This window comes from Passer domesticus, chromosome 2 (assembly GCF_036417665.1).
Source record: "Passer domesticus isolate bPasDom1 chromosome 2, bPasDom1.hap1, whole genome shotgun sequence".
Lineage (NCBI taxonomy): Eukaryota > Metazoa > Chordata > Aves > Passeriformes > Passeridae > Passer > Passer domesticus.
Window position 1 is genome coordinate 2,139,524 of NC_087475.1, and position 19,391 is coordinate 2,158,914.

Genomic DNA, 19,391 nt, shown 5'->3' on the forward strand with positions numbered 1-19,391 from the left:
TCCCTTCCAGGCCCGGGGCTGGGTGTGTGTGGGGCAGGGAAGGGGGAGCTTTGGACTCTTTGGCTGGGCATTTTCCAAGCCTCGCAGCCAAGGCCTTTGTGGCTCTGCCTGGTTCACTTTTGCTTGGCTTGCTTGGCTTGGTTGGAACATCCACAAGCTTTTCCCTTGCCTGCCTTGGAGGAGCTGCAGCAGCAATCTTTCAGCCCCTGGAGCTGAACCCAACAGCTGCTGCTCCCACACCAGAGCAGCGGCACCGGCGGGAGGGGTCACATTCATCTTTTTCAACTTCATCACCTTCTTTGTCTTCTTCATCATTTTCGTCTTCTTTGTCTTCTTTGTCTTTGTCGTCTTCATCTTCTTCTTCTTTTTCTTCATCTTTTCCGCATCTGCTTTACTCCTCGGGCTGTGGCCTCAGGCAGGGACAGCAGAAGAGCCCCCGCAGCGCCCGCAGCGCCCGCCTGAAGCGGGAGGGACGTTTCCTGGGCAGCTCCAGCCATGTCACCACCCGCCCACCAGCTCCAGAGCGAGCAAAAGCTTGCAGCTCGGCCATGGTGGCACAGCCTAGGGCAGGAGAGGTGCTCGGCAGGGCAGGCAATGCCTCTGCTGCCAGCTCTGTGCCCACGGGGCTGGCAGAGCTGGGCCCCTCTGGGGGACAAGGCTGGCTGTCCTCCTGCTTCACTGGGCACAAAATGTTCTCCCAAGAGGTGAAGCTCACATTGTCTTCCAGCTGGGACACCTCTTCAAGAGAAGAGTCTGCCCATTGGGACGAGGCTGACTCTACTTCATCTTTCTCTTCCTCGCTCTGGGCCTCGCTGTCACTATCACAAGCTGAGCTCTCCTGGCTGCCTTTCTGCGCCAGCTCTGACTGTGCCACTGCCCACCCCGGCTGCTCCCTGGGGGCCGGGATTCCCAGCAGGGCAGACCCGGTGCTGGGGGTGCTCTGGGGGGCAGGCACGGGGCTCTCTTCCCTCTCTCCTGGGGCTTTTCCTCCCACTGCTGGATCCTCACATTCTTCCAGCTGCGTCTGCTCCTGTGGCTGCTGCCCAGATCCCAGCATCTCCAGCAGTGCCTGGCTCAGGATCACGTAGCTAATGATCCACATGAGGTCCAGCAGAGCCTGGCTGCAGCCTGGGGGGCTGAGAGGGGCAGGGACTGGGCTCTGTGTCCCTGCTGCTGGCAGCTCCTCCCTGGGGGCAGGAGGCTCTGCTGCCTCTTCTGCCCCAGGAGCCAGAGGCTCGGGGGTCTCCTCCTCCTCAGCAGCTCCCGCTGGGGCAGCAGCTGCCGGCTGGGCCTGAGGGGGACTCTGTAGGGAAGGAGAGGCGCTGGTTAGGGCAGGCACTGCCTCTGCTGCCACCTCTGTGCCCACGGGGCTGGCAGGGCTGGGCCCCCTGGGGGACAAGGCTCAGGCTCCTGGGCACTCACTGCTGGCAAGGCTCTGGCCCACAGCTCACAGCTGATGCCATTTCTCCATTGGGACAGCTCCTGCCTGCTCCCATCTTCCTCCCATTGGGACAGCTTTGGCTCACTGCCATTGTCCCAGCAGGGCAGCTCTTGGGCTGCAGCCTCTGCTCCTTGGCACAGCTCCTTGGCACTGCTGCTGTCTCCCACCTGGGACAATTGCAGTTCCCTCCTGTCTTCCCATCGGGACACGTGGCAGTGCACATCTTGTCCCCATGCTGAGCGCTCTTGCTCCCTCTAACCTTCCCTCTGGGAGAGCTCTTGGCCATTGTCCCACTGGGAATCCTCTGGGACACTCCCATCTCTCTGCAGGGACAGCTCCTGGCATCTTTCGTCTCCTCCCCATCCCAACTCCTGCTGCCCACTCACATTTAGTTCCCACTGGGATATCTCTTGCCTCCTCACACATTCTTCCCACTCGCACACCTCTTGCTACATCTCCCTCTCCTCTCCCCACTGCTACAGCTCCCGCCCTGTGACACTTTCTTTCTGTTCCTAGCGCTCTAGGTGTGTCTCACCTCTGGACTGGGAAACTTCCCGAACTCTCACACGTACCTGGTGTTGGTACTGCTCTTGGCTGCTCCTGGCTGTCTGCTTGGACATTTCTTTGACTCTCTGCATTTGTTTTTGGTGCGTCTCTTGAACATCTTCCCACTGGGAAATCTCTTCCTCGCTGCCAACTTCCCACTGGGAAAGCTCACGGTCCATGCTGACAAAGGACCTCTCCTCCTCCTCAGTCTTTGACAGTGGCAGCACTGACCTGACCACTGCCCACTGGGGGCCTCCAGCCAGCTGGGCAAGGGGCTGGGGACTGGGAGTTGGAGTTGCCTTTGTCCGCGTTGCTATCGTTGTCTGTCGCTGTCAGCCTCGATCGCTGTTGGCGTCCAGCGCAGACAGAGCCAGGGAGCTGCTTCCTGCACAGAGAGCGGCTCTCCTGGCACTGGGCACAACAGGGCTCTGCGCCCCTTAGACACCCTCAGCCAGCCTGGGGCTCCCTGATGTCACAAGGCTCTCTGGCCAGCATCACGTCCCACATCACAAAGGGCCCCGACACCGTGTGCCTGTGTCACAAAGGGCCACCCCCGGCACCCCACTGTTATAGATGAAAAATGAAAAATAGCCGATTTTAATAAAAATATAAAAAACTAAAATTTATTTTGCAACCATAATATAGTCTTGAAAGCCACCAATGAAATTGGACAGCACACCACCCCCAGGAGGTGATGCAGGTGAACATGAGATTGGCCTCACTAGTACCAATTCCTCCCTGTGCACCCTGGCTGCTCCGAGGTAGCAGTTCTTATGCAGTTTATTTCACCTGCAGCAGGATGTCTTTGTTTCTTTTTGAGTTCTTCATATTCAAGTTGGTTTCTTTCTCTGGCTCGGGCTGCACAAAGCCTCCATCCGGAAATAGAATAATACGCTTCCACAATTCCCGGAATCTGGCATTCAGATGGAAGGTGTTCATGGCCCTCGTCCTCTCAGATAGGCATGTTTTCTGGGCCGTCATCGCTTGGGCGTCACTGGGTGCAGGTCCTTGTGAACGCCCATCTCCTGTGCAGCCAGAGTTTTCTTAGAATGGAGATGTGGTGGTGCCTCTCTGTCCATCTGCCACAGTTTCGCCATCCTGGGAAAGACTCTCCCCCCGCCTTGTACACCAGTAGTTCATTTTATACATATATATTTGATATACTTTTTATTCCCACAAATTACTACCCATATCTATAACATCACCATCAGTGCAGCAGACAGCGAGTGGCTGGGAGCAGCCCCCGCACTTGTGGCCTTGTGGCCCCTGCTGTGCCCAGAGCCCCGAGAGGCTTTGGCCACGCTGCCACACGCCAGCCCCAGCCCCACAGTGCAGAGCCCTGCCTTTGCCGGCTGCGCTGCCCAGGGCAGCAGGAATTGGCCGCAGGGACGGGCCGGGGACTCGTGGGCAGCGGCTGCAGGAGCGGCGGGAGCCCGGGCACCAGGGGTGTCCCTCAGGGCTGTGCCGGGCACCGGGGCTGCTCCCTGCCTTCAGCACTGACAGCCGGGGGCACCGAGCGCACCTGGGCGCCTTTGGCGGGCACGGGAAGCCGAGTGGGGCAGGGGCAGCAGGCAAGGACGGGGCCGTGCACGGGCACCTGGCCGGGCTGCAGAAGCGGCACCACGAGAGCCTCCTGCGCTGCCACAAGGCCGGGGCCCGGCTGCTGCCCCTGGCTGGGGCCGCTGCCTGAGGCAGCCGCTCCTGCAGCTCTGGCCTGGCCTCTGCGGCGCCACGGGCACAGAGGCCGGGCCGGGGCTCGCTCCCTGCTGCCCGCAGGGTGCTGCCGAGGGCTCCTCGCCCGCCGGGGCCGGGGCCGGGCGCCGAGGGAGCGGCGCCGCCATTGCTGCCGCCCTCAGGGGCTCTGAGGGGAGCACGGCTCCCGCCAGCCCCGCTCCGCCCGCACGGGCCACACCAACACGGAGCACAAAGACAGACGGCGCTGAAATTGTGTCGGTGCCCTGCCAAATGCACTCGGACAGCGGCCCGAAGGGCTGGGCTGGGCTGCGACAATGTCAGCCCTGGGCCTAGTTGTGTGAGATGTGACACCAAACCCACAAGCTTTAGTCTATTTGCAATAAAAGAACGAGGGTTTTAATCTCCTCGGGGTAAAAACCACTTTGGATTGCACTACTCTGTTGTACACTGGGCTTAAAAGGCATTGGAAATACTAAGATGGTATAATTCAAAATCCATGTAGGTCAAAAGTCACAAACAGGTCGTTAGCAACATCTACTGACAAAAGAAAAGCTACGCTATAAAAAATTTTCACAGTTCTGTCACTTGTTGCTTCTGTCTTTTACAACTTTTCAATTTCTTTCTTGTGCTCTTCTTTATTTTAGAACCATTGAAGCAAACATGAGTGTAATAAACGGGGCAGGAGATCTTTCTCCTTTTTAATGCCTTTATTAAAAAAATCAGCTCAGGAGGGGAGAAATCGACTGGTCGTGCCCACGCCGCCGGTGCTCCCAAGAGTGGCACGGAGGAGGAGGAGGGTGATGCAGCTTTGCCCGCTGGTCTGCAGGCAGAGCTGGGGCTTCCATCCTGATGGGAGATTAGGAGATTCCGCTTTTTTGGTCTAACATTCCAGGTCCTCTCTCTAGTTAAGATCTTTTCAGGTTAGGGTGAGAAGTAAAACGGATCTTAGCTGTTATGAATAGAAAGTTGTATTTTTTTTTAAGTTTCAGAGTTAGAAAAACCAAGCCAGACCGAGTCAGACTCCTTTAGGTTCCCTGCCAAGAAAAGCCCTTAATCACTCCTTGATGGTGGGTGATTAACTGATTGTTTCCCTGATGCTAGCTGTATGCCAAGGAGATACCAAGGGAAACCCTCCAGGGTAAAGAGATGTGCAGTGACACCAGAAACAACATGCAAATGACAAATGCAGTGCACCCTGGGTTTTTACAGTTTTACAGTTTTTATAAGAAAAACCCCTAAAATCACGAGCCAATAAGTGACTTAAAGTGACGTCTAAGGATGGGAGCATTGTCCCGTACCTGCTTGTATCTTTTTATTTCTCACCCTAACCTGAAAAGAAACTGATTAAAGAGACCCCCCGGGTTTCTAAACCAACAAACCAAGGACTCAACGACTCTCCCGTGAGGACAGAGTCCCCAGTTCTGTCTGCAGACCAGCGGACAAAACTGCATCATCCTCCTGCTTCGTGCCACGCCTGGGAGCAGCGGCGGCGAGGGCGCAACCCGTCGATTTCTTCCCACCTGAGCTGATTCTTCTTAATAAAGGCATTAAAAAGGAGAAAGATCTCCTGCCCATTTATTTCAGCTTGGGGACTCGTCCGGGATAGCCACGCCTGAAGAGGACACCAGGACTGGGACGGCCGCCCACCCTGGACCTGCAGGACAGCTGGCTATCAGGACCAGAGAAGATCGGCTTGGGACAGTGACACGGAGCAGCGCCGGATAGGTGAGAATATCCGGCGGCGGTAGAGGGAGGCGAGCGAGTGTGTGTGCGTGAGACGAGGGCCGGCAGCTCGGCCCCTCGAAGCGAGTGAGGACCCCTCAGTACCGCGGTTCCGCACCCCCGCGAAGGGGCCGGCCGGGAACAGGGGGAAGCGAGTGCAACTGGTAATTGAGGTGCCTCCAAAGGGGTAAAGAGGACCCCCCTCCGGGCACGCGGAGGAAATAGCTGTGTGAGTGGCACGCACCCCACAGGACCCTCCTCCGGGCGTGCAGAGGAAATAGCTGTGTGAGTGGCACGCACCCCACAGGACCCTCCTCCGGGCGTGCGGAGGAAATAGCTGTGTGAGTGGCACGCACCCCAAAGGCCCTGATACAGGTCCTAACGAAAGAAGGTAGGGTATCAGGCAGTTTGGCCCAGACAAAGGAGGTCGGGCGCCTCAGAAGCCAGGATTTCGAGGTTTGACTGTTTGAGCCTTGGCAAGGGAAGGCCAAGGTCTCTCTAAGTCCTGACGAAGGAGGTCAGGCGAACCTCAGAGGTCAAGACCTCGAGGATGTTTTTTTGTATTTTGGTTGTTTGTTGAGTCTTGGCAAGAAAGCCAAGGTCTTAACAAAGTCCTGACGAAAAGGGTCAGTGAAATTGGAGTTTTGGCAGGAGGTCGAGACTTCTTAAATAAGATATATTTCCTTTAGAGAAAAAGACATCTTGTGATTTGGCAGAAAATAATGGGAGGGTGCGGTAGTAAGAAAAGTGGCCAAAGATTGAAGAATATACCTCCCCACAGTCCCCTAGGTGAACTATTAGAGAAATGGGACTTTATAGAAGGCACAGAAGGATTAGATAAAGTTAAGATGATTCATTACTGTTCAGAAGTGTGGCCAGACTTAGAAGTGCAAGGAGGATGGCCATGGTGTGGGACGAAAGACAAGTGGATGTGTCAACAGCTGAGTAATTATCTGACGGCTAGAGAAAATACTGATGCTGAGGAACTATTGTATATAGCTTGTTGGTTGAATGCTATACAGAAAGAAGGAGTGCAAATTTGTAAAGTGCAGAGCAAGAAAGAAGGGAATGAAAGAGGAGATGCTAGAATGAAGGAAATTGGTAAAAGGTGGGACCCCCTAGACTACTTGCCTCCTGATGCCCCTCCACCTTATAACCCTCTCCTTCGAGCACCTCAAATAGCAGATCCAGTTCTTCTCCCGGCTGCCATGGGGGCCATTCCCTCACCACCCCCTTCGACTCCTTCAGCTGCTTCTGCACCACCACTAATACCTACTACACCTGCTGCATGCTCCACCCCTTCTCCAGCTCCACCTAACATGCACCCAAGCTCTTCTCCCCCTCCTACGGCAGTCCCTCCACCTCCTCCTAACTGTGACATAAATACCTCCTTATCTAATAACCCCTTATCACCAGGTATAGCCGTTGACTTACAGCAGGTCCAAGTTAATGCTATTACCCCTCAAGTGAACAATCTTGTGTCTGAAGATGGGCCATACTGTAGTACCCGATCCAGGACCTCCAAGGCAGAGAGACTTTTTCCCCTTAGAGAAGTTCCTATGGGAGGAGTAGCAGGAGGTGTTGGTTTTGTAAATGCTCCTCTAACTGCTTCTGAGGTGAGAGGATTCAAGAAGGAGTTAGGGAATTTAGTTGAAGACCCTGTGGGCATTGCTAACCAAGTGGATCAGTTTTTAGGTCCAAATTTCTACACTTGGGGAGAGATGAATTCCATTCTAAATATATTATTTTCCCCAGAAGAGTCCCGAATGATTAGGGCTGCAAGCATAAGAGTTTGGGAAAAAGATAACCGTCCAGGGCCCCAAGTGCCATCAGGAGAAGAAAAATTGCCACTAGTGGATCCCAATTGGAATCCTAACCAGGAGGAAGGGAGGAAGGCCATGATGGAGTACAGGTCTTTGATAATTCGGGGGATCAGAGAATCAATTCCCAAAGGAACTAATACAAAACTGGCATTTGAGGGTATACAGGAGAAAGATGAAACTCCTACCGCTTGGCTTAATCGCCTGAGGCGGAACTTTCAATTGTATTCTAGAACAGACCTGGACACTAGCGAAGGTGAAATGCTACTAAAAGTCCATTTTGTTACTAAATCTTGGCCTGATATACGAAGAAAATTGGAAAAGATTGAGGATTGGCAAGGAAAAGATATTAATGAATTATTGAAGGAAGCATTGAAAGTGTATTTAAGGAGAGAAGAAGAAAAAGCAAAGGCCAAAGCTAAGATCATGGTTGCTGTAGCCAGAGAAAGTGTAGGAGCAAACAACCCTTCCCTGCAGTCCAAGGCTACAAAAGAGTGGGGGAGTCCACCACCAGGAGCAGGTAAAGATAAGCCAGTACCATCATATACAAGAGGAACGGAGAGGCCCCAAGTCCCTTTAAGTGAAAGGCGTTGCTATTACTGTGGGAGAACTGGGCACATTAGAAGGTTCTGTAGAAAGCTGACTCTGGATGAAGCAATAGCCAGAGAACAAGAAGCCTTAGAGAAAATGCTTAAAGGCGATGATTAGGGGTGTCAGGGGCTCTATGCTTTAGGGGACCCGATGCAACACCTAGAAGAGCCCTTAGTAAACTTTGAAGTAGGACCCCAAAATGAAGAATTTGAATTTTTAGTTGATACAGGAGCAGATAAGTCCTGTCTTAACAAATTACCAGAAGGTATGGTAATTGGTAAAAAATTTTGTGAAGTATTAGGGGCTGAAGGGAAACCATTTAGAGCCTCAGTGATTGAAAATGTAAAAATAATTGGAAATTCAAGACAGTGTGAAGCAGATTTGATCTATCTGCCTAACCTAGAAAAAAGTTTGTTGGGGAGAGATCTACAAGTTCATTTGGGAGTAGGAATTATCCTGAGAAAAGGGAAAATGGTAGTACAAATAATGAAGTTATCCCAAGGTGATGTTGCTGAAATAAGCCCAGAGGTGTGGGCTGAAGGAGGAAAGCGAGGCCTACTGGACATTCCTCCAATAACAATAAAAATGCAAGATGGTACTTCACCCATACGGGTCAAACAGTATCCAATTTCCCTAGAAGGAAAAAAGGGGCTAGCCATAGTTATTGAACAATTGCTGCAAGAGGGAATTTTGGAACCCCACCACATAATACCCCTATACTAGCAGTTAAGAAAGCTGAAGGGAAATACAGGCTGGTACAAGACTTAAGAGAAGTGAACAAAAAGACCATTGCTAGACATCCGGTTGTGCCCAACCCATATAATCTTCTAAGCCAAATTCCAAAGGAACATGCTTGGTTCACTATTATAGACTTAAAAGATGCTTTCTGGGCATGTCCTCTGGCAGCTGAATGTAGAGATTGGTTTGCTTTTGAATGGGAAGACCCAAATACAAAAAGAAAACAACAGCTAAGATGGACCCGATTACCGCAAGGGTTTACTGAGTCACCCCACCTCTTTGGACAAGCCCTAGAGAGTTTGTTAGAACAGTTTGTTCCTGAAGAAGAAGTACAAATCCTGCAGTATGTTGATGACCTGATGGTGTCAGGGAAAGGAAAAGATCAGGTCAGAACAACTAGCATTAAACTTTTGAACTTTCTGGGAGAGAAAGGATTAAAGGTCTCACAAGAGAAGCTACAGTTCGTACAATCAGAAGTAACATACCTTGGGCACATAATAGGAGAAGGATATAAGAAATTGAGCCCTGACAGAATTTCAGGCATCATATCTCTCCCAGCTCCACAAACAAAAAGAGATGTGAGAAAGCTTCTAGGTCTGTTCGGGTACTGCAAGTTATGGCTAGATCAATACTCACAAAGTGTGAAATTTTTATATGATAAGCTGGTAGCCCCAGATCCCATAATTTGGACAGCAGAAGACGATCAACAACTAGAGAACCTAAAAGAGAAGTTGTCTTCTGCTCCAGTCCTAAGCTTACCAGACCTCAAGAAAGGCTTTGATCTGTTTGTAAGTGCTGAAAGAGGTATAGCCTATGGTGTACTAACCCAAGAGTGGGGAGGCTGCAGAAAACCTGTAGCTTACCTCTCCAAATTGTTAGACCCAGTAGCTAGAGGTTGGCCAGTTTGTATACAAGCCGTAGCAGCAACTGCTATTCTAATAGAAGAGACCCAAAAATTAACCTGGCAAGGAAAAATTAAAGTACATACCCCTCATGATCTTAAAACAGTGCTGAGCCAAAGAGCTCAACAGTGGCTAACCAATGCAAGAATACTAAAATATGAAATAATACTAACTAACACAGAAAATTTAGAATTCATCACATCAAACGCCCTCAATCCAGCACAATTCCTTATGGGAGAGCCTATAGAGAATCTAGAACATGATTGCCTTGAAGTGATAAGTCTCCAAACCAAAGTAAGAGAGGATTTAGAAGATCAACCTCTAACAGCTGGAAGAATTTTGTTTATAGATGGCTCTTCGAGAGTAGTAGATGGGAAAAGAGCTTCAGGTTATGCCATCATAGACGGAAAAACTTTACAAATTAAAGAAAAAGGAAAACTACCCCAAACCTGGTCAGCCCAAAGTTGTGAAATATATGCCCTGAAAAGAGGATTAGACTTATTAGAGGGGGACCGGGGAACCATTTATACAGATTCCCAATATGCATTTGGAATAGTACACACTTTTGGGAAGATATGGGAGGAGCGTGGATATCTAAGCTCAAAGGGAAAAAACTTAGCTCATGAGAATCTAGTCAAGTCTGTATTAGAATCTCTACAAAAACCAACAGAAATATCAGTAGTCCATATAAAAGGGCACCAAAAAGGACACAGCTTCGAAGTTAAAGGAAACCGATTGGCTGATCAGATAGCAAAGGAAGCAGCTTTAGAACCAGGAGATCCAGTAAGAGTTTTTAAAGCAGAAACCACACTCAAAGAGAATGAAAGAGAAACCCCCATATTTAGTGAAAAATAATTAAAGGCTATAAAAGATTTAAAGTTACGCCAAGGGCAACGAGGGGAGTGGTTAACATCAGACGGACGGGTGTTCTTAAACAAAGCACTTGCACGGACAGTGCTAACAGAACTACATAAATTAACCCACTGGGGAGTCCAAGGACTATGTGATCATTTCCTAAGAAATAACCTGTGCATAGGTGCATATGACCTAGCAAAGGCAATCACAAAAGGGTGTTTAATTTGCCAAAAAGTAAACCAGAAAGTCATGAGAAAAGTAGCACCTGGAGGGAGAGAACTAACTCTAAGACCTTTCCAGAGCATACAAATAGATTTTACTGAGATGCCACCAGTACAAGGATACAAATATTTACTAGTTATAGTAGATCATCTCACTCACTGGGTAGAAGCTTTCCCAACCAAAAGAGAAACAACCCAAGTAGTAGCAAAGGTAATCTTAGAAAACATTATCCCCAGATACGGAATGGTGAATACCATAGACTCAGACCGAGGTTCACATTTTGTAGCTCAAACATTGCACAATATAATTGAAGTTTTAGGAATAAAATGGAGATTGCATACTCCGTGGCACCCCCAGAGTTCTGGGAGGGTGGAACGAATGAACAAAACTCTCAAAAATGTATTAACTAAATTGATTGAAGAAACAAAAATGAATTGGCTAAAGTGTTTACCCCTAGCGCTCTTGCGCATCAGGACAAGACCCCGGTCTGATATAGGGATTTCACCCTATGAAATGATGTTCGGATTGCCATTCTTGTTAACACCCTATAGCACAGGAGACTACCTGGAAGGAGAAGAAGCTACAAGGAAATATTTAGAAGTAATTGGAAGAACTCTAGAAGGACTTAGAAAAAGAGGATACCTCCCCCAGACCTCCCCTCTGGATACAAAAGCACACGACATCAACCCAGGAGATTGGATTTTAATAAAATCCTGGAATTATAGACCATTAATGCCTAAATTTGAAGGCCCCTTTCAGGTACTCCTCATCGCTAATTCGGCCGTGCGAACCAGAGAAAAAGGTTGGACTCACATTACGAGAATTAAAGGACCAGTCCCACCCCCGAGCATTGGACAAGATTCTTCAGTGTCTGGTATTGGACCAGATTCCACACCACTCTCACCCCCGGGTATTGGACAAGATTCTTCAGTGTCTCCCTCTGGTATTGGACCAGATTCTACACCACCCTCACACTCTAACTCAGGACAAGATTCAACTGCATCAGGAGTTAATTCAGCTGAGTATACTATTATAAAAGGACCAAATGACTTAAAATTGACATTCAAAAAGACTGATGAACTGCGTAAGACAAAAGTTTACAATCATAACATGTCTTGAAGTGTTTTAAGAAATTTGTAAAAGTTAAAAATTGTTAATAAGCAATTCTGGTTAAGTCGTCCCAACTTGGTACCAAAGACCCCAGGTTAATCTTCTCCAGAGTGCTCCCCTAAGAGGGACCAAATTAGCAGGGACAGATCAAGAGAGGTTTAACCAGAGGAACAAGAGACTCTAAAGAACTTGGAGACTTCTTCTCAGTAAAATCCTCAAGAGGCAAGGCCGGGTGGGCAGGCTGTGCAGGATGACCCATACCGGACTCTTGGGAAGGGTAGTAGTGCTGGCTCTGATTGCTGGTGGTGCTCTGGAGAGCCCAGGAGAGCTGTGCGATGAGTACTACCAACCTTTCTATGAGAAAGAAGTAAGCTCCTTGCTGAGAGTCCACAACAATTGTGTTAACCTCTCCCAATTGATCTTTTATCAAGAGAATAAGAAAATACATTGGATGACCCGGAACACCGCCACCTTTAGGCAGCCACTCCTGGGAGAGCACCCTGTAGGAGAAACCTGGTGGTGCTTTGAACGTGATGCTACTGAAGCAAACCTGGTAAATCTGGTAAAAGGAAAAAGTATTTCTAAGTATTGGGAGGGCACGACAAAAATTAATATCTTTCAGGAAACCCCTAAACACCTGTTTTGGGTCAATGGTACCACAACATCCACTGAATTGCCAAGAGGCTGGTCTAGTAGTGGCATCATTAGAATTATAAAACAAACTGTCTTTATAATACACAAAGAATCTGGATCAAGTTTAAGAGTTCCTATATATGAGGATTTGAGAAAAACAAAACTGAAGGAACAATATATGTTAAACAAAATTTTGAAACTACAATCAGAATTAGAAGTAATATCTAATCAAACCGCATTGGCTCTTAATCATATTAATGACCAACTCAACCAAACCAAAACAGTAGTTTATCAAATCAAATTAATTGTGGCAGTCATTAGAAACACTTTAAACGAAATAAAAGAACTAGCATATTTACGAAATCAAAAGACTCTTACACTTGATTCCAGTTGGTGGGATAATCTATGGATTTTCAAAAAAGTTGGAAAACTATAACCTTCACTGTGGGTACACTTGTTAGTCTGTTCTTATTTCCATGTTTAACAAAAATAGTGACATCTGCTGTACAGAATAACCTAAGAATCTCTAAAGAAATTAACCTGAAAAAACCAAAAAAGGTAATGAAGCTTAGTAAATATGATCACCCAAGTGCTGAGAAAATGTATAATCAATATAAAAAATATAGGAAATTCTATGAGCCAAAAATTATAAGTTGATGCAAGCTTAAGCTTGATCAAAGAAAAATAGGGAGGAACTGTTATGAATAGAAAGTTGTATTTTTTTTTAAGTTTCAGAGTTAAAAAAACCAAGCCAGACCGAGTCAGACTCCTTTAGGTTCCCTGTGGAAGAAAAGCCCTTAACCACTCGTTAATGGCAGGTGATTAACTGATTGTTTCCCTGATGCTAGCTGTATGCCAAGGAGATACCAAGGGAAACCCTCCAGGGTAAAGAGATGGGCAGTGACACCAGAGACAGCATGCAAATAAGAAACGCAGTGCACCCTGGATTTTTACAGTTTTAAAGTTTTTATAAGAAAAACCCCTAAAATCACGAGCCAACAAGTGACTTAAAGTGACGTCTAAGGATGGGAGCATTGTCCCGTACCTGCTTGTATCTTTTTATTTCTCACCCTAACCTGAAAAGAAACTGATTAAAGAGACCCCCCGGGTTTCTAAACCAACAAACCAAGGACTCAACGACTCTCCCGTGAGGACAGAGTCCCCAGTTCTGTCTGCAGACCAGCGGACAAAACTGCATCATCCTCCTGCTTCGTGCCACGCCTGGGAGCAGCGGCGGCGAGGGCGCAACCCGTCGATTTCTTCCCACCTGAGCTGATTCTTCTTAATAAAGGCATTAAAAAGGAGAAAGATCTCCTGCCCATTTATTTCAATTGCACTACTCTGTTGTACACTGGGCTTAAAAGGCATTGGAAATACTAAGATGGTATAATTCAAAATCCATGTAGGTCAAAAGTCACAAACAGGTCGTTAGCAACATCTACTGACAAAAGAAAAGCTACGCTATAAAAAATTTTCACAGTTCTGTCACTTGTTGCTTCTGTCTTTTACAACTTTTCAATTTCTTTCTTGTGCTCTTCTTTATTTTAGAACCATTGAAGCAAACATGAGTGTAATAAACGGGGCAGGAGATCTTTCTCCTTTTTAATGCCTTTATTAAAAAAATCAGCTCAGGAGGGGAGAAATCGACTGGTCGTGCCCACGCCGCCGGTGCTCCCAAGAGTGGCACGGAGGAGGAGGAGGGTGATGCAGCTTTGCCCGCTGGTCTGCAGGCAGAGCTGGGGCTTCCATCCTGATGGGAGATTAGGAGATTCCGCTTTTTTGGTCTAACATTCCAGGTCCTCTCTCTAGTTAAGATCTTTTCAGGTTAGGGTGAGAAGTAAAACGGATCTTAGCAGATACTGGATTAAGTTCCTCATCTTTAGACATCACTTAGATCTCTTAATTCCATGTTGGCTTGTTGTTTTTAGGGTTTTTTTCCTGGAAAATCGCAAAATCTGGTGAAACGCATTCTCATCTGCATACTAGCTCTGATGTCACTCTCCTTCTCCTGCTACTTACCGGGTCTGGTGTCACTCCCTGGCAAGCATCAGGGGGGACAATGGCTAATCATCAACCATTAGCAGGTAATAGTTCTTCTTGAAGAAGAACTTTTAACAATCAGTGACTGCAACATGCAGGTAACCTTCAATTCAACAGTAATGGTTCAACTTGTTTAACTCTGCAACCTTAAAAAAAAATTGATAACTTTTTACTCATAACACTGAGCATCATCAGGGAAAAAGCAGCAGCTGGCTCCAAGGCTTCCGAATGGCTGTGGAGCTCCCGGAGGACTCACACGCTTCAGCCGCGCACAAAAGCACCTCTCCTTTCCCAGGATGCATGGCAGCACACAAGGAGTCAAATCAGAGTTCCTCCTGATTTCCTTGGCTTGCCCTGCATCCTTTATCAAGAACCTCCTCTGGGAGCGGTGCGTGAGAGGAGACAGATGCAGTGTGGCTCTGGATCATCTCTTTTCTCTCCAGCGTTCCCTTCCTGGCACAGCTTTGAAGTGCCAAGCTGCAGCTGGGAGCACACCTGATGTGGCCCAGGCCTCTCCTCTGCGCAGGAAAATTCCCCTGGACCAAGGAAAAACAGGGATGGGGCTTGGAGCCACCTGGGATAGTGGAAGGTGTCCCTGCCCACGTCTCACCATGCCATGAGGGAGAGATGGCTCTGTCCCAGTTAAGGGGCAAATGAGACCATGGGATGGCAACAGAGGGATCTGATTTAGCAATAGCGGTTGGACTGCCCAAGAAGTGTGAGGAAGGGAGAGAGAAAGAAAGAGGAAACTCCTGTCAGAGAGAGGAGACGCAGAGCTGGAGATCATCAGCGGCAACTCCATCAGCTGTAAGGCCCCTGCCCAGCCCAGCCGCTGTGTGCTGTAGAAGTTGTACGCGCTGCAGCAGTGACTGCACAGCTGCTTTCTGCTGAGCAGCCCCGGGCAGGGACAGGGCAGCAGAGGGGGCAAGGCTTCAGCCACAGGCTCAGCTGCCAGCTCCTTCTGCTGGATGTTGTGTGTGCAAAGGAGAAGTGCAAATGGGCAGAAGAGCCTCTGCAGCACCTTCAGAGGCACAGCAAGGCCGGCAAGGAGCAGCCCTTGCTCCTGGCCCACGCCAAAGCCACGCTGCCTTTCTGAGCCAGCGCGGCTGCCGGGCCACGGGCAGCGTCCCAGCGGGGCTGTGCTGGCTGCGCTGGGGCGGCTGCACTGCCCTGCTGCAAAGGGCTCTGTCCCAGCACAGCTCTCTCCCAGCCGGGCTCAGCGTGCGCCTTCAGTTGGCCTGCAGAGAGCAGCCACAGCCCTGCCCTGCCGGCCCAGCCGCCAACTCTCCCTGGGGCTGGGGCTGAGCACTCCCTGCTGCCAGGGCACTCAGGGCCGCTGCCTGTGCAAACACATCGGCACCGCTGAGAGACAGCAAACGAAATCTGGGGACTCTGTTCTTGTGCCTTTTTCGAAACTTTATTAGAAAATGAAAATATCCTTCAAGAACAGGAACAGTGTTGGCACATTATAATGCAACGTAACTACTACGTATTGCATGTTCATAGACTGGAATGCAAATATACAATATGGAATTAAAAAAACCTATTTGCTACTTTTACTAATTCATTAAATTTTCCCTTCATTTTTGTATTCCTATATTATTCTTCTTATTGTTATTCTTCTTCTAATTCTTCTTCTTCTTCTACTCTTCTTTTTCTTACTACTTTTCTTTGCTTCTTCGAAGTATTTATAAATTCTTATTCCTATCCCTATTCCTATTACTCTTCTTCTAATATCTATTTCTAAGTTCCTATTCCTACTCCTATTATTCTTCTTCTTCTAAGGAATTCTAAATTCTTAAAACTATTCTTCTTCTATGTATCCTTAAATAAGCCTTCTCCGTCTGCTCGTCTTAGTCTTTGTCTTTGTCTTGTTCCTCTTTGTCGTCTTCTTCATTTTCTTCATCTTCTTTGTCTTCATCTTCTTCGCTGTCTTCATCTTCTTCATCAGCAATGTCATCTTCACCTTCTTTGTTTTCTTCTGTGTCTTTGTCTTCATCTTTGTCTTTTTTGTCACTGTCTAGGAGTGGTGGAAGCTGAGAGTCTGTGCCAGGAGCCTCTGCTGTGTGCCAACACACGGCTGCTGTCACTTCCAGGCCCGGGGCTGGGTGTGTGTGGGGCAGGAAGGGGGGAGCTTTGGGCTCTTTGGCTGGGCATTTTCCAAGCCTCGCAGCCAAGGCCTTTATGGCTCTGCCTGGTTCACTTTAGCTTGGCTTGCTTGGCTTGGTTGGAACATCCACAAGCTTTTCCCTTGCCTGCCTTGGAGGAGCTGCAGCAGCAATCTTTCAGCCCCTGGAGCTGAACCCAACAGCTGCTGCTCCCACAGCAGAGCAGCGGCACCGGCGGGAGGGGTCACATTCATCTTTTTCATCTTCATCACCTTCTTTGTCTTCTTCATCATTTTCATCTTCTTTGTCTTCTTTGTCTTTGTCGTCTTCATCTTCTTCTTCTTTTTCTTCATCTTTTCCGCATCTGCTTTACTCCTCGGGCCGTGGCCTCAGGCAGGGACAGCAGAACAGCCCCCGCAGCGCCCGCAGCGCCCGCCTGAAGCGGGAGGGACGTTTCCTGGGCAGCTCCAGCCATGTCACCACCCGCCCACCAGCTCCAGAGCGAGCAAAAGCTTGCAGCTCGGCCATGGTGGCACGGCCTAGGGCAGGAGAGGTGCTGGGCAGGGCAGGCAATGCCTCTGCTGCCAGCTCTGTGCCCACGGGGCTGGCAGAGCTGGGCCCCTCTGGGGGACAAGGCTGGCTGTCCTCCTGCTTCACTGGGCACAAAATGTTCTCCCAAGAGGTGAAGCTCACATTGTCTTCCAGCTGGGACACCTCTTCAAGAGAAGAGTCTGCCCATTGGGACGAAGCTGACTCTACTTCATCTTTCTCTTCCTCGCTCTGGGCCTCGCTGTCACTATCACAAGCTGAGCTCTCCTGGCTGCCTTTCTGCGCCAGCTCTGACTGTGCCACTGCCCACCCCGGCTGCTCCCTGGGGGCCGGGATTCCCAGCAGGGCAGACCCAGACCTGGGGGTGCTCTGGGGGGCAGGCACGGGGCTCTCTTCCCTCTCTCCTGGGGCTTTTTCTCCCACTGCTGGATCCTCACATTCTTCCAGCTGCGTCTGCTCCTGTGGCTGCTGCCCAGATCCCAGCATCTCCAGCAGTGCCTGGCTCAGGATCACGTAGCTAATGATCCACATGAGGTCCAGCAGAGCCTGGCTGCAGCCTGGGGGGCTGAGAGGGGCAGGGACTGGGCTCTGTGTCCCTGCTGCTGGCAGCTCCTCCCTGGGGGCAGGAGGCTCTGCTGCCTCTTCTGCCCCAGGAGCCAGAGGCTCGGGGGGCTCCTCCTGCTCAGCAGCTCCCGCTGGGGCAGCAGCTGCCGGCTGGGCCTGAGGGGGACTCTGTAGGGAAGGAGAGGCGCTGGTTAGGGCAGGCACTGCCTCTGCTGCCACCTCTGTGCCCACGGGGCTGGCAGGGCTGGGCCCCCTGGGGGACAAGGCTCAGGCTCCTGGGCACTCACTGCTGGCAAGGCTCTGGCCCACAGCTCAGAACAGATGCCATTTCTCCATTGGGACAGCTCCTGCCTGCTCCCATCTTCCTCCCATTGGGACAGCTTTGGCTCACTGCCATTGTCCCAGCAGGGCAGCTCTTGGGCTGCAGCCTCTGCTCCTTGGCACAGCTCCTTGGCACTGCTGTCTCTCACCTGGGACAATCCCAGTTCCCTCCTGTCTTCCCATTGGGACACGTGGCAGTGCACATCTTGTCCCCATGCTGAGAGCTCTTGCTCCCTCTCACCTTCCCTCTGGGAGAGCTCTTGGCCATTGTCCCACTGGGAATCCTCTGGGACACTCCCATCTCTCTGCAGGGACAGCTCCTGGCATCTTTTGTCTCCTCCCCATCCCAACTCCTGCTGCCCACTCACATTTATTTCCCACTGGGATATCTCTTGCCTCCTCACACATTCTTCCCACTCGCACACCTCTTGCTACATCTCCCTCTCCTCTCCCCACTGCTACAGCTCCCGCCCTGTGACACTTTCTTTCTGTTCCTAGCGCTCTAGGTGTGTCTCACCTCTGGACTGGGAAACTTCCCGAACTCTCACACGTACCTGGTGTTGGTACAGCTCTTGGCTGCTCCTGGCTGTCTGCTTGGACATTTCTTTGACTCTCTGCATTTGTTTTTGGTGCGTCTCTTGAACATCTTCCCACTGGGAAATCTCTTCCTCGCTGCCAACTTCCCACTGGGAAAGCTCACGGTCCATGCTGACAAAGGACCTCTCCTCCTCCTCAGTCTGTGACAGTGGCAGGACTGACCTGACCACTGCCCACTGGGGGCCTCCAGCCAGCTGGGCAAGGGGCTGGGGACTGGGAGTTGGAGTTGCCTTTGTCCGCGTTGCTATCGTTGTCTGTCGCTGTCAGCCGCGATCGCTGTTGGCGTCCAGCGCAGACAGAGCCAGGGAGCTGCTTCCTGCACAGAGAGCGGCTCTCCTGGCACTGGGCACAACAGGGCTCTGCGCCCCTTAGACACCCTCAGCCAGCCTGGGGCTCCCTGATGTCACAAGGCTCTCTGGCCAGCACCACGTCCCACATCACAAAGGGCCCCGACACCGTCTGCCTGTGTCACAAAGGGCCACCCCCGGCACCCCACTGTTATAGATGAAAAATGAAAAATAGCCGATTTTAATAAAAATATAAAAAACTAAAATTTATTTCGCAACCATAATATAGTCTTGAAAGCCACCAATGAAATTGGACAGCACACCACCCCCAGGAGGTGATGCAGGTGAACATGAGATTGGCCTCACTAGTACCAATTCCTCCCTGTGCACCCTGGCTGCTCCGAGGTAGCAGTTCTTATGCAGTTTATTTCGCCTGCAGCAGGATGTCTTTGTTTCTTTCTGAGTTCTTCATATTCAAGTTGGTTTCTTTCTCTGGCTCGGGCTGCACAAAGCCTCCATCCGGAAATAGAATAATACGCTTCCACAATTCCCGGAATCTGGCATTCAGATGGAAGGTGTTCATGGCCCTCGTCCTCTCAGATAGGTATGTTTTCTGGGCCGTCATCGCTTGGGCGTCACTGGGTGCAGGT